Genomic DNA, 17,751 nt, shown 5'->3' with positions numbered 1-17,751 from the left:
ATGATTCATTGTTTGTGCATAACACCCAGTGCTCCATGCAGAACGTGCCCTCCTCAATACCCATCACCAGGCTAACCCATCCTCCCACCCCCCTCCCCTCTAGAACCCTCAGTTTGTTTTTCAGAGTCCATCGTCTCTCATGGTTCTTCTCCCCCTCCGATTTCCCCCCCTTCATTCTTCCCCTCCTGCTACATTCTTCTTCTTTTTTTCTTTCTCAACATATATTGCATTATTTGCTTCAGAGGTACAGATCTGAGATTCAACAGTCTTGCACAATTCACAGCGCTTACCAGAACACATACCCTCCCCAGTGTCCATCACCCAGTCATCCCATCCCTCCCACCCCACCCCCCACTCCAGCAACCCTCAGTTTGTTTCCTGAGATTATTAACTTTTTATTTTAAAATCAATCTCTCAGGCTGTACATGTTGGTTGCTAATGATATTAACATAATTTATTTATCATATATAATTAGTTTATCCTAAAATTAATACTGGGAATAAGACTATTAAATATATATATATGTGTGTGTGTATATATATATATATATATTCCTCAGTATATATCTCACTAAGGATGAGTGGCTAAAACACTGTTAAATTTACTTGAAATAATGATTCTCAGGATGGTTATGCCACCAACTTGGTATACAATTAGGCTCATTTGCTTCTGTACTTTTTTAAGAATTTACTTTACCTCTTTGATATGCTTTAGTATTTTTAATTATGTAAGACATTTAATAGTTACAAAGTTAGAACTATATAACCAGATATATTCAGAGAACTAGCTTTTATCAACAACCTTTTTCTTCTCTCCCTGTAAGGGAACTATTTCTTTTTCTTTTTCTTTTTCTTTTTTAAAGATTTATTTATTTGACAGAGAGAGACACAGCAAGAGAAGGAACACAAGCAGGGGGAGTGGGAGAGGGAGAAGCAGGCTTCCCGCTGAGCAGGGAGCCCGATGAGGGGCTCGATCCCAGGACCCTGGGACCATGGCCTGAGCCGAAGGCACACGCTTAACGACAGAGCCACCCAGGCGCCCCGGGAACTATTTCTATTAATTTTTGTTTCTCTTTGAAAATATAAGCAAATACATATACGGTTGACCCTTGAACAACGTGGGTATTAAGGGCACCCTCCCCCACACAGTCGAAAATCCAAGTATAACTTTTGACTTCCCTCCCAGATTTAACTACTAACAGCCTGCTGTTGACAGGAAACCTTGCCAATAACATAAACAGTTGAGTAACACATATTTTGCATGTTATATGTATTGTATGCTGTATTCTTCCAATAAAGTAAGCTAGAGAAAAGAAAATGTATTAAGAAAATTATAAGGAAGAGAAAATACATTGACAGTGCTGTACCGTATTTATCGAGAAAAATCCATGTGTAAGTGGACCCATGCAGTTCAAACCTGTGTTGTTCAAGGATCAACTATGCATATTTTTATTTCTCTCTCCCTTGCATTCTAAATATTGTTCTGCAACTTGGTTTTTGTTGTTGCTTGTTTGTTTTCCACCTAATATGTCCTGAAGATCATTTTATAGCATTGTGTAGAAATTCTTCTTCATTCTTTTTACGCTGAGTTAGAATTTGATAGCATAATTTTATTAGCACTGTGTCAACTGCTTTCTATTTATGAAAAGTGTATCAGTCAGGTGTCTGGCAGGGACGAATGGCACTTTCAAAATGAGTAGTATGATAAGTGAATCAAGGAACTATTCCTACGGATGCGGGCCCCATGTAGGTAAACCACAGGGATGGTGCAGTTTCTCGGGGCCAGCAAATGCAAGGGGCCTGAGGGGCCAGGGGAGAAGTGGCTCCTCAAACCAGAGAGGGGCGGTCAACAGGAGCCGGGCCCTCGGGCTGAGGGGCACAGCCAGCCTGTGCTGATCCCAAGGGACGAGCTGGGGGGGACAAATCCTCCAACCACACTCTTCTTGCTTTCCCTACCCAATCTCCCACTGATGCTCCCCGTTGACCAATCCCAGATGGCAACAGAGACCATGGGAGATCGCTGATGGGGGGCTTCAGTTCAGCCTCTCTGCCCCAGAGCAGACCGGAGTGGTGGAGAGCGGATCAGAGGGACAAACAGCACGCAGCCCGCACAGCAAGTGATTATTTTTTCTACTTAATAGTGATAAAAGCTTTCCTTAGGTTTAAAAAAAATAAGTTGAAGTAAAGCAAATAATACGATAGGTGTTATGAGGCTGTGGCAGAAAGGGGAACGTGGTGCCAGGTGACAGAAGTCTGGGAGCCCTGCTCCGCACCCCACTGCCCTCTTGTATGTTGGGTAACGGCCTCCTCTCCCTCCTGGCCCCTCCCTGGCCGTCTTTCCTTGGGACCTTTGAGAGTTGCGGAGAAACTTTAGGGAAAGGATATTTTTAATTGAAAGAGCAGGAGAGGCCCTGGGAGGTCACGGGGTAAAGGGGTTTGAGAGCCCCTGAAATGGACCCATGCTCTCCTGGGTATTCCACCGACTGCTCCCCCCACCTTGCAACCCACGCCCTTGGCCACCCTCCCAGGGAGCACAGGCACCTCTTTCTTATTCCTTGGCCAGCTGAGACGCTGCCTGTCGTTGGGGCTGAACATCTGGGTGGGAAACTGGTGAAGGACCTTACAGGGTGGAAGCGTCCCTGCCTGTGTTCAGTCCCAGCCCTCCCTGGCCCTCCCTCTCGAGCCAGCCAGCGCCTAAGGGCTGAGTAATGACCTCAGAGAAGCTTTGGGTTCTCTCCAAGAACCCAGGGAGGCAGAAAGATGCGCAACTGGGTGGGGGGGGGGGGGGGATAAAAGAGACAGTTCTAAATGGAGGCATTCCTCTTGCCTGTCCATGCCTCCATCTCTAGATACAATCGCACTCACTCCCATGAGTGACTGAGCCCTCTGTGCTAGGTCCTGTGCAAATGCTAGGGACACAATGGGGACAAGGTCTGTTCCCCCTCTGTTTCCCAGGTGAGTAAACAGTTACAGAGCCCGTCGGGGAGGTGCCTGCTCCAGCAGGTGGGGAGGCTAGAGAGGCCGGCTTATTCGGGGACTTGCAGCCACCTGATGGAGCTTGTAGGGCAGCCTGCAGGGAATGAAATGTTTAGGCAGGGGAGTGACATAATCAGATTTGTGTTCCAGAGACTTCTCATAGTACGTTGGAGGTAGCTCTCAGCTTGTCGCCACATTTCTATCCTTACTGTCATTCCCTGGGCCTCGGCAATAGCAAGTTCTCCTTCCTGAATCCCCCAGCACACTGTGCCTCTGCTCTGGGTGAATCCATCCTTTCCTTGTTTCCTCCCTCTTCCTTCCTCCCTCGTTCCCTTCCTCCCTCCCTCCCTTCATCCCTCCCTTCCTTTTTTCTCCCTTTCTCTCTCTCTTTCTTTCTCTCTCTCTCTCTCTTTCTTTCTTCTTTCTTTCTTTCTTCTTTCTTTTCTTTCTTTCTTCTTTCTTTCTTTCTTTCTTTTCTTTCTTCTTTCTTTCTGTTTTAGTGATATATAATTCACATATCATATGCTATAGTCTGAATTATGTCCCCCCAAATCCATATGTTGAAGTCCTAACCCTTAGTACCTCAGAATGTGATCTTATTTGGAGACAGAGTCTTTAAAGACGTAATTAAGATAAAATGAGGTCATTATGGTGGGCTCTAATCGCACACAACTGGTGTCTTTATAAGAAGAGGAAATTTGGAGTGAAGACCTAGTGAAGACGTGGGAGAACACTGCCATCTACAAGCCAAGGAGAGAGGCCTCAGAAGAAACCAAGCCCGCCAACACCTTGATCTCAGACATCTCCAGAACTAGGAGAAAATACATTTCTGTTGTTTAAGCCCCCAGCCTGTGGTACTTTGTTGTGGCAGCCCCGGCAAAGTAATACATCATACCATTTACCCATTTAAGGTGTATAAGTCAGTGCATATTCACAGGGTTGTGCCACCATCAGCCCAGGCAGCTTTAGGATATTTTCTCACCTCAAAAAGAAGCCCCATACCCATTAGCAGCCATTTCCCATCCCCCCTAGGCCCACGCCCCCACCCCCTTCCCAGGCAACCACTACTATCCTTCTTTCTGTCGCTATAGATTTGCCTATTCCGGATATATCATGTAAATGGTATCATGCAATATATGGTCTTTTGTAGATATATATTTTTTAATTTCTAAAAAGATTTTTTATTTATTCATTTGTCAGAGAGAGAGAGAGAGAGCACAGCAGAGGGAGAAGCAGGCTCCCTGCTGAGCAAGGAGCTCGATGCGGGACTCGATCCCAGGACCCTGGGATCATGACCTGAGCCAAAGGCAGACGCTTAACCGACTAAGCCACCCCGGTGTCCCAATATATGGTCTTTTGTGACTGCCTCTCTCACTTAAGCATAGTGCTTTCATGGTTTGGTTGGACTACCTTAGTGTCTTTAAACTATGTGTATGTTTGCCTTTTCTCACCCACAGAGATTGGTCACTCATGGGCACAATTCTTGTCTGATTCCTGCCTTTATTGCCCATAGCACGTGCCTGCTGTACGGTGAATTCGTTTTTTCTGTGAAATCATTTTCAATGTAAATAAGGAGGGAAAAAATACATTAAAAAATTAATGTATTGTCCTTAGAAAAGATTACACTGTGTGACCTTGCCAGTAGGTAAACATCAAGATAAAATTCCAGTTAACTCGAACATTCATTAGCGTAAATTTCCTGATACTAATTGTAGCATTAAGCCTTAAACTTTCTGGGGCGCCTGGGTGGCTCAGTCGTTAAGCGTCTGCCTTCGGCTCAGGTCATGGTCCCAGGGTCATGGGATCGAGCCCCACATCGGGCTCCCTGCTCAGCGGGAAGCCTGCTTCTCCCTCTCCCACTCCCCCTGCTTGTGTTCCTGCTCTCACTATCTCTTTCTCTGCCAAATAAATAAATAAAATATTTTTTAAAAAAAGGCTTAAACTTTCTAACCTTTGCATCAATGAAGACTGATTTTGTTAAATGGTGATAAAGCAAATGTACAAAATTCATATGGTGAGTTCCTGATAATGGAAAAATCATCAGTGCCAAACCAATATACGTATTGTGTGAAGCACAAGGACTATATCAGTGATGAAGACAGATAAAGTCCCTGTTTATGTGGTGCTTAGATTCTGGGGAGCATGAGATAGACAACAAGCCCATAAATAAACACACAAATTCATTTGATCTTGTGATTAGTGCTATAAAGAAAATACCCCAGGGTGGTATAGTAGAATGACTGGAGATTGTGGGCGCGTAATGAATTTCGTTGAGATTAGGTGCCTAGTGAAGATTTCTCTCAAGAATTAGTCAAGCTGAGATCAGATGGATGGGAGGGAGGGGTTGTAGCTTGTCTGTGAAGACCTTAGCTAGGAGCATTCCAGGCAGGGGACCAGCAAGTGCCAGGTCCCTGAGGTAGGAAAACAATCATTATGCTTGGCATAGAGAAGGTATGTAAAGAGTATAGAGTAAGGGAGGGAGTGGCTGGACCTGAAGCCTGATAAGGTGGGGCCAGCTTACACAAGGCTTTGAGGGTCAAGAGAAAGCATTTGGGTTTTATTCTAATGGAATAGGCAGCACTAAGGGTAAATCAGTTAGAACTAAGTTTGTTTGGCTGCATGCAATAGAAAACCTCAAAATAATAATGACTTAAACAAGTTAAAAATTATTTCTTTCTCAGGTAAAATTCCAGGGTTCATATGGCAGCTCCTTGGTCATCAGGCACCAAGCTTTTGTGTTTTTTGTTTTTTTTTTTTTTTTTTTTTTTTCTGTTCTATCACCTTAGCTAATGGCTTCCATCCTTAAAGTCACTCTGTGGTCTATGATGGCTGCTGGTGCTCCAGCCATTGTGTCTGAATTCCAGGCAGCAGGAAAAAGGAAGAAAGGAAGGGCAAAAGAGGTGAACTTCCACATGCTAATCAAAGTATTACTGAAATTAACAATAATTCTGTCCTTTGGAGTCCCTTTTCATCCCACCAGAAGTGAGTCTCTGCCATCTTGGGAGGGAGAAGAGATGAAGAGGCCCAGCTTTGTCTGTTCTGCCCGCCAAGAGTGAGCATGAGGAATCTGAGGAGGAGAGTCCACAATACATGAGACATTTGGATTTAGCCCGAGGCAGAGCTGCCTTTAGGGTGTACATAGCCTTGGTCAAATTTTTTGGTGGGAGGAGTGGGGCCCCATTCTATATAAACAATTTGATTTATTTTATTTTATTATTTTTTTAAACAATTATTTTTATTTTTTAAAAGATTTAATTTATTTATTTGTCAGAGAGAGAGAGAGAGAACACAAGCAGGGGGAGCTGCTAGCAGGCAGAGGGAGAAGCAGGCTCCCTGCTGAGCAAGGAGCCCAATGTGGGACTTGATCCCAGGACCCTAGGATCATGACCTGAGCCTAAGGCAGAAGCTTAACCAATTGAGCCACCCAGGCGTCCCAACAATTTGATTTAAAGAAAAAAAAAGGGGGGCCCCTGGGTGGCTCAGTCATTAAGCATCTGCCTTCGGCTCAGGTCATGATCCCAGGGTCCTGGGTTCAAGCCCCACACCAGGGTCCCTGCTCGGCGGGAGGCCTGCTTCTCCCTCTCCCACTCCCCCTGCTTGTGTTCCCTCTCTCGCTGTGTCTCTCTCTGTCAAATAAATAAATAAAATCTTTAAAAAAAAAACCAAGATGAAATTTATAGGGGAGTCAAATTCCTGAAAGGATCCCTCTCCAGCTCCACACATCTCGCTGGCTAGAAAATGGATATTGGGGGATATGATTCTGCAAGGGTTTTAAGCAGGGCAGGGACATGAAGCAATTTGCATTTTAAAAGGATCATTCTAGCTGCGATGTGTATAATGGACAGTAATGAGGCAAGAGTGGGAAGATCAAAGAGGGAGTCACAGACTTGGTTCCTGGTCCTGATGTTAGACAAATCAATCATGTGACCTTGAACAAGTCTCTCCCCCTGCCTGGGCCTGAGTTACCTCATTTCTTAAATTGGGTTGGATTTGACAGGCACTCAGCTCATTTCTCCTTATGAGGCTAACCTAGAGATGGTTGCCTGTGGGCCTGGCCGCTCTCAGAGCTGGGTCTGGGCCCTGGAGAAGCATCTCCAGTTCCTGGATTTCTTCTGGGTGGCTCTCCTGTCCTCCTTCAAGCCTGAGCACCGGGTTCCAGAAGGAGGGAGAAGGTCCAGCCCCCCGCCCGTCTGCCCCTCTGCCTGCTCCTGGCCCTGTTTGTTCCTGTTCTGTCCCTGTCTCCCTCTGCCTGCCTTCTCCAGGTTTGCCTCCTCTGCTTCCCCTGTCTTCCTCCCTGCCTCCCGCACTGGAACCAGGCACGGTCCCTGCCCTCAGGAGCCATCCATCAGAATCTGGCTGCCTCTGCTCCGACTCTGATGTCGCCTCTCTTTAGTGCTTTCTTGTTCTCTCCCAGGCTCTTTGTCTTTCCCTTTATGCCTGATTCTCTATTTTAAAAGCATAAATGCTCATAAGAAGTGAATTTGAAAGTCCCCCTCACCTCTGTTTTCCCTCCTCCCCCCCCTCCCCGCCGAGGCCGGTGCTATTTCTGGTTGTGCGCGTGCGCGGCCGCCCCAGACTCTGACTCTGTGTGGGTTTGACTGGGTCCCATGCCTCCTGCCCTTCTCTGTCTGAGTCTGTCTCTTTCTCCTGCTCCCTCTCAGTGTCTGTCGGTCTTCTCATTCTATTTCTGCCTCTCTTGCCAAAAAAATTTCTTTTTAAAGTTAAAAACGCAACTCTTATCAGATAAAAAATGAGCACATGTCAATGATTTCTTTACCCGGTTAGAGAGGGACGAAGGATGGTAAAGCTGGTTCAAGGAGAATTCATCTACAAAACGGGTTAATGTCCTGGAAGCACCAAAACTGTAACCTCTGAGCTTCTTCTGCCTTTAACTGGACAGAAACCTATAGGTTAATATGTACCTGCAGAGTCAGAGTCCTAATCAGTAGTAAGTCGCAAGTCAAATAACAGTGCGTCCCGACAGGGGCGGGTGGTCCCCGATGGGCCCGTCAGACCACGCTCCAGGCTGATGTGGAGGGGACACGCAGTCACCTGTCTTACGGCTAAGTTGGGGGTAAGTGTCCCCACACCTGTGTCTATGTGTGTCTCCTCCCGTGTCTACCTCCTCGGCTCTGTCTGCCTCCCGATCGTGACAGACCGTCGGTGTCTCTCTCTCTCCCTTTGGCTCTACTATTCTCTCTTGATCTCACCAGCTCATTTTAGCCACTTTGGCCCGGGAGTCAACTATGTGCCAGGACCTGCACCGGCAGCTACTGGGAGAGGACAGAGCCGAGTCCCACAAGCCCTTGCGCTCTGTCTGCATTTCTTTCCAGAACTGGAAGGAAATCAAGTGGAAATTCTGAGCACTCGGAGGAGAGGAGCTGAGGGTGTGGGACGTGGCGGGGAAGGGAGGGCCCGCCAGCTGCCGTGGGCTGTGAGCGAGCTCCCGGCCTCAGCTGGCTGGGGTGGAGATGATTTCACACCACAAAAATGTCTGAATCAGGAGAATAACCCAACTTGGGATGTGGCTGGGAGGCAGGCAGTGGAGTGGGGGAGTGGGGGCTGGAGATCGATGTCGGGACCAGGGGCCAAGATAGATGGCTGACTACAATTCATCGTGGCCCTTGGGTGTCCCTCACTGTTCTGGGATTTCAGGAAAGAAAGGCTCTCTTCTTTCATGTTGCAAGTGAAATCACAGAGCCCGGCCTCGAGAGAGATAGCAGGTTAGACTCAGGGTTGCAACCTTGAAGGATCATAAGCTCTGCTAGCAAACCTGAGGATCTGAGCGAGGGATCCAGGGGCGGGGATGGGGGGTAGGGGGGAAGAGAAGCAGGAGACAGAAGAGAAAGAGAAGAGGAAACACGGAATCTAAAGACTGGAAGGCCTTCAATTAAATGACCTAGGGAATTTCAAGTTGTATTAGCTGCAGAACCCTTTGCTCACATGAGGGACTGCTATTAAAATAGCCAAGCAAGCTGCCTCTGGAACTTCTAGGGGAAGAACCTGAGCCTCTTGGTCCTCTTGGTCCTCATCACTCACTGTTTGGAAATTATGACCCAATCCAACACCCTCCTTTTACAAATGAGCAAACTAAGACCCAGAGAGGGGAGAAGATTTCCCAAGGCATTTACGGAGTGGGTAAAGAGCCTGGGTCTCTTCCCTCCTTGCTCAGTGCTCTTTTTAAAAGGATGGGAAGGATAGAAAGAGGAGGGGTCCAGACAGAAAAGGAAGGAGAGAAGAGATATGAGATGAAAGAGAAGAAGAACAGATTAGAAAGGGAAGGAAGCAAGAGGCTTGGTCTCTTTCAAGTTTTCCAAACCAGGAGCACTCAGGAGGTTAAATGCTAGCCTTTCTCCCAGAAGAATACAGAAGAGGGATGGTTAATCCCCTTAAAGAAAGGTGAATCCAGCCCCCGTAAGTAAAGGTACCAAACTGGTGGCCCATGGGGATTTTTCTCCAGTGCATGAATTTTGTTTGAGGAGAAAACCTTTAAAAAGGGCAAGGAGGGATCTGAAAGCCTCTGGGTGGGGCATATTCTCTCCAGGTGGGCTCAGGCCCCACTGGTATAGTCCTGGTGTATTTCTTAGAAGGGATGCTCACATCTGTCACCTGCCTGTCCCTGAAGACACTGAGCTTGCCTGGCTGGTAACCCCAGTTTGTCCTCCAGGGATGTACAGGGCTGGGGGATGGAGACCCTTCGTCATGCTTCTGGGAGGAGGTAGGCACTATCAGCTGTCTGCCCAGGGTGAGCAGACTGCAAGCTTCTGGGGAGTGGGTCTGACATCCTCTGGGGCTCACACATGGCTCTTGGAACCTGCCCCTTCCCACGGTGCCCAGTACCATTTGTGTTTGTGATACTCTGTATCCTTGGACAGATAACCCTCTCTCCATGCTCATTTTTTTTTCACTGGTAGAGCCGGTGGGCTGAAAATAAATTTGTGCATTTCAGGGTTTTTTTCTTAAGTAGTGAAACCATTTTAAGAAATGAAATCTTAGGCAAAAGTCCAATATGTCAGATGGAAAATAGCAGTTCTGGTGTAAGCAGGGATGGGCTGGGGGCCTGGAGATCTGCCCCCTTAAGGCTCCTGCAGGGGCTCCTAGAGCGGCACAGAAGGCAGTCTGAACACCACCGCATGGAGCATCAGGAAGGTTCCATACTAGAAGCTCCTGTCTGAGGAAAGTTGTCAGATCCAGGAGTGGGGAGAGAGGACATCATGAGGCAGTGCTGGACCAGCCTCAGAAGAGGGCACTGAGGCCTCCGCCTTGGAAATGGTGGAGAAAAAGAGACCGTCAGTGGAGAAGAGGGGTAGGGGCTCAGCCGCTTAGTCCAGTTCTCCTTCCTCATCCCCCAAGCTGTCCCCTAGGTCGGCTGAGTCACTGCGGCCACGTCGCTGGGCTGGTGGGCCCTTCGCACTCCTGGTTGCAGAGCTACCAAAACTGAAGAGAGGTTTGGTTTGCGGGCCACGTCAGGCAACAGTTGGGAGCTGCCACGTTGGAGGGTTGGGTTATTGGGCTTTCCCCCTCCTTCAGGGAAGGCTTCCAGGCGTGTGGGGTTTCAGAAGAAAATTGGTGCCTGCGTGTGAGTGTTCCCTGGACCTGGACCAGCCTCGGCAGTAGGACAGATGAGTCAGGGATGGGAGGAGACAGAAGCAATCCACCGCCGAGCTCCTCCAACCCCGCCCAGGCCAGAGGGAGCCCCGCACCATCAGTCAGGAACCAGAACCCGGAGAAAGGCTGAAGGACCCGCCAGTTCCACACAATACTGTACAGATCTTTAACATTTGGGGAGTGCGTGTCCACATCAGTGGCAGAAGGCATTTTTCTCAGTGTGGTTTAATAGAAAGAGCAAGAGGCCAAACAAGTCATTAGATTGGGTCGAGCCCCAGCTCTGCTATTTACTGGCCAGGACAAGTCCCTTCACCTTCAAGGACTTTAGTTTCTTTTTAAGACAAGGGCGTTGGAAGGGGCGCCTGGCTGGCTCAGCTGGTTGAGCATCTGCCTTTGGCTCAGTTTATAATCCCAAGGTCCTGGGATTGAGCTCCGCATCTGACTCCTTGCTCAGCAGGGAGCCTGCTTCTCCCCCTGCTCATGCTCTCTCTCTGTTTGTGTCTCTCTCTCTCTTAAATAAATAAATAAATAAATATCTTTTAAAAAAGACAAGGGCGTTGGATCAAATAAACTTTTCCCAAGGAGCTCTTCATGGAACACAAGCTCTGTGGGATGCATTCGCAAATTTACGAGAAAGAGGGCTCAACAGAGTTCAACTGGTTTCTCCTCTGCAGAACTTCTCAGAGGCTTTAATGTTCTGATGTGCCTCAGGAATATCCATGAGCAAGGCGACGAACGCCACATTTCCCAAACTCACTGGAGCCAGCCAGGGTCCCCCTTTTTCCTGAGGACTAATATTTTGTGGAAGACACTTTGGGAAATGTTGAATAATCTCATGCTCTAATGATAAGAGAGCGAACATTTATGGGCAGCTCAGGATATGCAACAGTGAGCCAAATGTATGGCATAGATGATCTCATGACTCCTCACAAGAACCCTATTAAGTGGGGGCTTACGCTGTACACTTGAGGAACTGCAGCTGGAGGTTAAATAGCATGCCCCAAGTGTCCAGAGTTCAATAACTTGCCATAGAACCCAAGCCCAGAGATCCGACTCCAAAGCTGGGCCTCTTACCGACTCTCTAAAACCCATGCTCATTTGAGTTATGCTGACTTTGTACCCAGGTGTAATCATGCTCATTTTACAGATAAGGAAAGCCAGGGGGAGAGATGAGCTGCTCAAGGACAGACTATGGGTAGGGCTCGAGGACACAGGTCCTACTAAGGGCAGAATCTAACTGGGAACTCAGGTTAGCACTTTTCCTCGGGTGGGTTTGTGTCAACGTGAGAAAGTGCAGCCATTTGTCACCTCAGTGAAGAAGGGGGCTCTGTGAGGTAAGCCTCAGCAAGCTCTCCCTGGAACCCCGGGGGGAGGCAGCAGATGCAATGGAAGGAGACTTGGGTTGGCTGTTAAGTTTGGACTTTGCATTTCAGCTCCACTATGGGCCAGCTGTGTGATCTTGGGCAAGTCCCAGAGGGACACTGTTTGCTCAAGCCCAACACGTGCTTAGCACATCCTGCCTTTTCTACCTTACAGACTAACGGTGCCACTCAATAAGATTGTGGGTATAAAGTCCTTTGTGGGGGCGCCTGGGTGGCTCAGTCGGTTAAGTGTCTGACTCTTGGTTTCACTCAGGGTAGTGAGATCAAGCCCAGCTCTGCACTCCCCGGGGAGTCTGCTTGAGATTCTCTCTCTCCTCTTCCTCTGCCCCTCCCCACACTCAAGCTCTCTAAATAAATAAATGAACAAATAATTACATAAAATCTTAAAAGAAAATTTAAAAGTCCTTTGTGAACTGTAAAGAGCTGAGGGAAAAAGCCTGAAGCCGCTCGGTGGGAGTGTTACAAGTGGGGAGAGGGCTGAAGTGAAATTTCATCGTCCTCTCTGTTTGGCCTTGCCCCCGTCGGCAGCCGCTCTGCCCAGGGGACCGAGGGCCAGATGACAATGGGGTTTTTGTGCCCTTCAGCCAATGGAGGGCCTTCCTGGGGATAGATACAGTAACAGGACGACAGGCTGAGTCAGTCTGTGTGTACCCAGGCCTTGCGAGCTCGGCAGCCTTGACTTTGAGCCCGACACACAAAGAGGGCATTTCAGAGTTTTGATACATAATCTTCGGCCCAAAGGGATCAGCAGATCCAGTCCCTGCCTCCAGAGACTTGGAGCAGTCAGAGCTGGCCTCAGCCTGGGCCTGGAGTTGGGAGACCAGGGCTCTAGCCCGGTTGTCCGCACTGTGACCCTGGGCTCTATGATCCTCAAATTCCTCAGCCCTGTAGGGAAGGTGTAGGGTTGAGGAGGGCTTCCGGGCTTATCAGCTCTAAGCTTTGAAGAATAGGAGAGATTCAGCCTGCTCTTGAAGGATGGGTAGGTTTGGGGCAGATGGGGGACGGGAGGCAGCCTCACCACAAGTGTGGCGTGGGCAGAGGTGTGTGTACAAAAGCAATGGAGAGGAGGGGCTCTGGAGCTGAGCCACACTGTGCGGCTCTGAGCAAGTGATTTAGTTCTCTGAACCTTTGTTTCCTCATCTTTGAATTTTTTTTTAATCAGAGAGAGAGAGTGAGAGAACACAAGCAGGGGGAGGGGCAGAGGGAGAGGGAGAAGCAGGCTCCCCGCTGAGCAGGGAGCCCGATGTGGGGCTCGATCCCAGGACCCCGGGATCATGACCTGAGCTGAAGGCAGACGCTTAACCAACTGAGCCACCCAGGCGTCCCTGTTTCCTCATCTTTGAAATGGGAATAGTAATTGTACTTACCTCAGGTGGACCAAATAACAGCCCCCCAAAGGTGTCCGTGTCTCAATACCCATAACTGTAAATATGTTATCTTACATGTCAAAGGGGACTTCAAGGATTAAGGGTTTTGAGATGGGAAGATTACCCTAGATGATCTGATGGGCCCAATGTAATCCCAAGTCTTTATAAGGAGGCAAGAGGGGCAAAGTCCAGAAACAGGTGCGATAAGGAAGCGGAGGTTGGAGTGATGTTCTTGGAAGACTAGGAGAGGTCACCAGTCAAGGAATGCAAGTGGCCTCTAGAAGCTGAAAAAGGTAAAAAAGACAGTTTTTCCCCTCAAGCCTCCAACACCTCGATTTTAGGACCTCTGACCTCCAGAACTGTTAAAGTAGTGAACGTGTGTTCTAAGTCACCAAGTTTGTGGTCATTTATTACAGCAATAAGAGAAAACCTAATACACTACCTAAGTGTGTATATTTAGTGAAGATTAAATGAGATAATGGATATAAAATGTTTGGCCCAGTGTCTGCTCAGTCTTAGTGGAATTATTATCTTTCTTCCTTGTTAGTCATAATTGTTCCTTCAGGACCTGGTACCCCAGGGGGCTTCAAGTTCCCACACACACAATTTGTCAATCTTCCTACCTGCAAGGCCCATTCAGGATTTATGGCCTGAATATCTGAAACACTGAGATTCTGACCCTGTTTCTAATGGAAGGCTTTAGAGGATGTTTCTTGGCACTGTTTTTATTTACTTAACTTTTTCTTGGTTGCTTTCCTTCTTGCCAGAAGCCAAAGCAACAGAGACACCCTGATCTACTTCCAGAGTTCAGACCTCTTGCTCCCTGTCCAGGTACTCCTAACCATACATGGGAACACTGGTTGCCCACCTGGCCCCAGTCCAGCTCCCAGAGATGGTCCCCCAGGTGGTTCAGGTGACAGAGACTTTGGAGTTACCCAGCAGAAAGACAAGCAAGTTCTCAGCAGAGTTGAGAATCTGCCTCTGAGTCAGGGGTCAGGAGACCTTGCTCTGAGCCCCAGCTCCCCTGGGGGTTGGGGCCTCAGTTTCCCCAGATCTACAATATGAGTTGTAAGCCCTACTGTGACTCCCTCACCGGACTGCTCTGTCACTCACTGAGCTATTACACGAGGAAATAACCTTAGAATGGCCGAAAGGCTGTAAAAATGGTAGGAATGAAGAGGGGAAAGAGGAAGGAGACAAGGAGGAACAGGAGGAGAAGGGGGATCTCCTCCGATGGGCCATTCTAGGTGCACTTTCAGTACTTGAAGAGGCCAAGCTGTCCCCACCCCAGGGTCTTGGCGCTCATTCTCCCTTTGATGACAAAGTTCCTCCTGGAGCCCTTCTCACAGACTCACCATCAACTTTTCTCTCCATGTTTGCCTCTTCCAAGAGGCCTACCCTAACTACGCTATCTGAAGTAGTCCCCCATTACGTTTTCATTTCATCCTGTTTCTCTCCTTCATAGAATTGATCACAACCTGAAACAGGTGTATTACCCGCCTTAGCTATTAGAATGTCTCTGCCCTACTTACTGCTGCGTCCCCCATGCAGTGGAGTCAATAAACGATGAAGGAGGGAGCTGATCAGCTGACGTTCTGGACGTGTGGAGAGCCTGGATGTCACGCATCTGTCATGCACCTGGCATTCCCAAGGCAGTGGCTAGTAAAGCCCCCTGGAGTTCTCAGGCTGTGGCTGGGTGCTAGGGTCAGAAAGGGCAGGATCGAGGTAGAGCAGGTAATACCTAGACAGCAAAGCTGCAGAGTGGCTGGACGGGGTGGTGGGAAGGTAGCGAGGATCCCAAGGTACTGACGTCTCATTTTGCAAGCTGATGTTGGGTAAGCCGCATTCTCAACTAAGAAGAGGGGTACCAAATGGTTGTGTGGTCTAGGGTCCACAGATGTCAGAGCTGGAGGGAAATTTAGGAGGAGGTAGAGTGTCGTGGTTGAGCACTTGGGCTCTGGTGTCCCTTAACCCTGCCTTTGAATTTCTGAATTGCCACGTGCTGGGTGCATGAGCTTGGGTGTACTACTGATCTGATCTGAACCTCATTTTCCACATCTATAAAATGGGGATGATAAAAATTCTTATTTCATAAAGGTTAAATCTGAAAATATATACAAAGGACTTAGTTCAGTGTGTTTAATAAATTCTGGCTCATAATACTACTATTATGCTATCCAATCTATTTACAAATGGAAAAGGTGTAGCTCAGGTGGGGGTGGTGTTGAGCCCAAAGTCATTCACTGACTCCGTGGCAGAGCAGGGACTCACACCCCAGTCGACCACCCCTGGCCCAGTTGTGCTTCTTTCCCTTCCTCTAAAGCCCTTGGTGGTGGCAGGAGGACCAGCCTCAGTACTAGCACTTTCCCTTCCTAGGTCAAAGTCATTCTTGCTTCCGAGGCTCCTGCTTCCCCAAGGGTGCTCTTAACCTAGATATAAACTCTACCTAGTTTTCCTCGGAGGGATCCCGGCTCAAGGTATCCCCACGGGGGCCTGTGAGTCACCCCTGAATGGGACCTCTGTCCCAGAGTGTTAGCCTAGTTCCAGCCAGCTTTCCAATTCCTGAAGCAAAGGCCACATGGGAATGGTTCCATTGGCTCATTCTCATCAGAAACATTATCCTAGTTTATAAAGAAAAAACACAACACTTAAGTTAATTTTAGTCCCCACGATGCCTGGGAGCTATAGCAACCAATCTGTCCAGATGGTGAAACAAATCTGAGGAGGCTGCCAGCAGTCTGCATTGAACAGCCAAGGCCGAGCATCAGCTCTTGGCCCCTGGGCCAGGGAGAGGCTTTGGGGATCATGGGGAGCAGAGGTCCTTTCTTGGATTCCTGACTAGTGCCTTTGAGAACCTGAAGAAAGCCATGGGACTTCTCCACAGAAAAATGCACAGACACCCAAACTTTTATGATCAATTTTTGTAGGTTTGAGGGTCTTTGGAAGACTAGTGTTGGGCACTACTCCAGGTGGCATCGCTATTAGAAGACAACCCCTCATTGAGAGAATGCCAGCTCGATGTTGGCCGCTGTTCTAGCCACGTTGAGCCTTGCCCAAACGCGACACGTGAGCCCCTGCTCTGGTGGATCATCTGTCTGGTGGGGGAGACAAATAGTTTCTGAGCAGGACAAATGCTAGGAGGGAAGAAAGACAGTGTAAGTCGGTGAACTCTGCCTGTGGGAGAGGCAAGGAGGCTGATTCCCCTTGGGTGGTCAGCAGGGGGCAGGGCGGGGGGCAGCTCTTCTAGGGATGATGTAATACCAGAGACCTGAAGCATGAGTAGAGTCCGGGCACAGGACATTCAGATAGACAACTGACCCTGGCAGAGGGTAAGAGCAAGTGCGAAGAACCAGGGGTAGGAACGACGTTGGAGTCGTTGAAGAACCCAACGGAGCCAGTGACCTGGAGTAGAGCAAGCAAGGAGGACAGGATGGTAAGAGAGGCAGAGGCCGTATCATGTAGAAGTTCATGAGAGTGTTCTCTGTCTTCTCCCCTTCCATGTTGTTCAAACCAAATCCATGGCTTCTAGAACCATCTATTCCGGCAAGCCTTCTCCACTGCCCCAGTCCAAGCATCCCTCCACTCTGAACCCTGGGATAAGCCTCACATTCTGTAGCACTCGTGTGAGTGGGTGTATGCATAAGGCGTGCCCTCTTGGCAAGATCCAAAGCTCCTGCAGGACAAGGACCAGATAGTAATTCTTGTATCCCTCAAAGTTCTAGGAATGCACTCAAAAACATCCATACATTCATCAATATTCTCATAAACTTTCAACCAAGACCTGTTGCACCAAGAAGTTGATGTAGCACAAGAGTGAACCAGTTGAATTGTAGTAGACCCAGCCTGCCTAGACCCCTTTAAACCAGGGGATCTTGGGCAAGTGACTTAGCCTCATGGAGCCTCTGTTTCCTTATTAGTAAAAGGGGCGCAATATCAATATCTAAGTCAAGGGGTTGCTGGTGAAGATTACGAAGTCTCAGTAAGCCTCGGCTGTTGTTACTGCTATGATGATTATCATCAGTCACCTCATCTGTTCTATATTAACGATACAGACTCCCCAGCTAGAAAGCAAATCTCTTATATGTCTATGCGTGGTGCAACGAGAATCAGAGTTGTTATTTTTAGATCATATCCGCCCTCATCAGCAATGATGCCACCAGAGGAGGCTTTTGTCTGTACAGAGGTGAGGCTTGGCTTTGCCTTTGTCACAGATACGGTCCCCTCGAATTGGCAATGCCCTCCTCCACATTGCCTCATCTTGTAAAGATCACTGGTCAGGAAGTCAGGACCCTTGGGCCCGGCTCTGCCCCTGGGGGCCTTTGGGTAATCGCTTGCCCCTTCCAAGCCTCCGTTCCGTCTGAACAAGGAGGAGGTGGTTCCCCATGATTCCTGTGGACCCTTCCAGCCCTGGTGCTCCGC

The 17,751-nt window shown here is 48.4% G+C and overlaps 1 protein-coding gene across 1 annotated transcript in view; it reads right to left on the bottom strand.

Annotated features, from left to right (window-relative positions):
* SLC36A1 (solute carrier family 36 member 1) overlaps positions 1 to 17,751 on the bottom strand; it is a 253,508-nt gene that overhangs the window by 17,192 nt on the left and 218,565 nt on the right. The gene's annotated exons all lie outside the window — the stretch shown is intronic.

The sequence above is a fragment of the Phoca vitulina genome, unplaced genomic scaffold, assembly GCF_004348235.1.
Source record: "Phoca vitulina isolate PV1807 unplaced genomic scaffold, GSC_HSeal_1.0 scaffold83, whole genome shotgun sequence".
In the NCBI taxonomy this organism is placed as follows: domain Eukaryota; kingdom Metazoa; phylum Chordata; class Mammalia; order Carnivora; family Phocidae; genus Phoca; species Phoca vitulina.
Note: the sequence above shows the minus strand (reverse complement) of the source record. Positions and strands in the feature narration are given on the sequence as shown.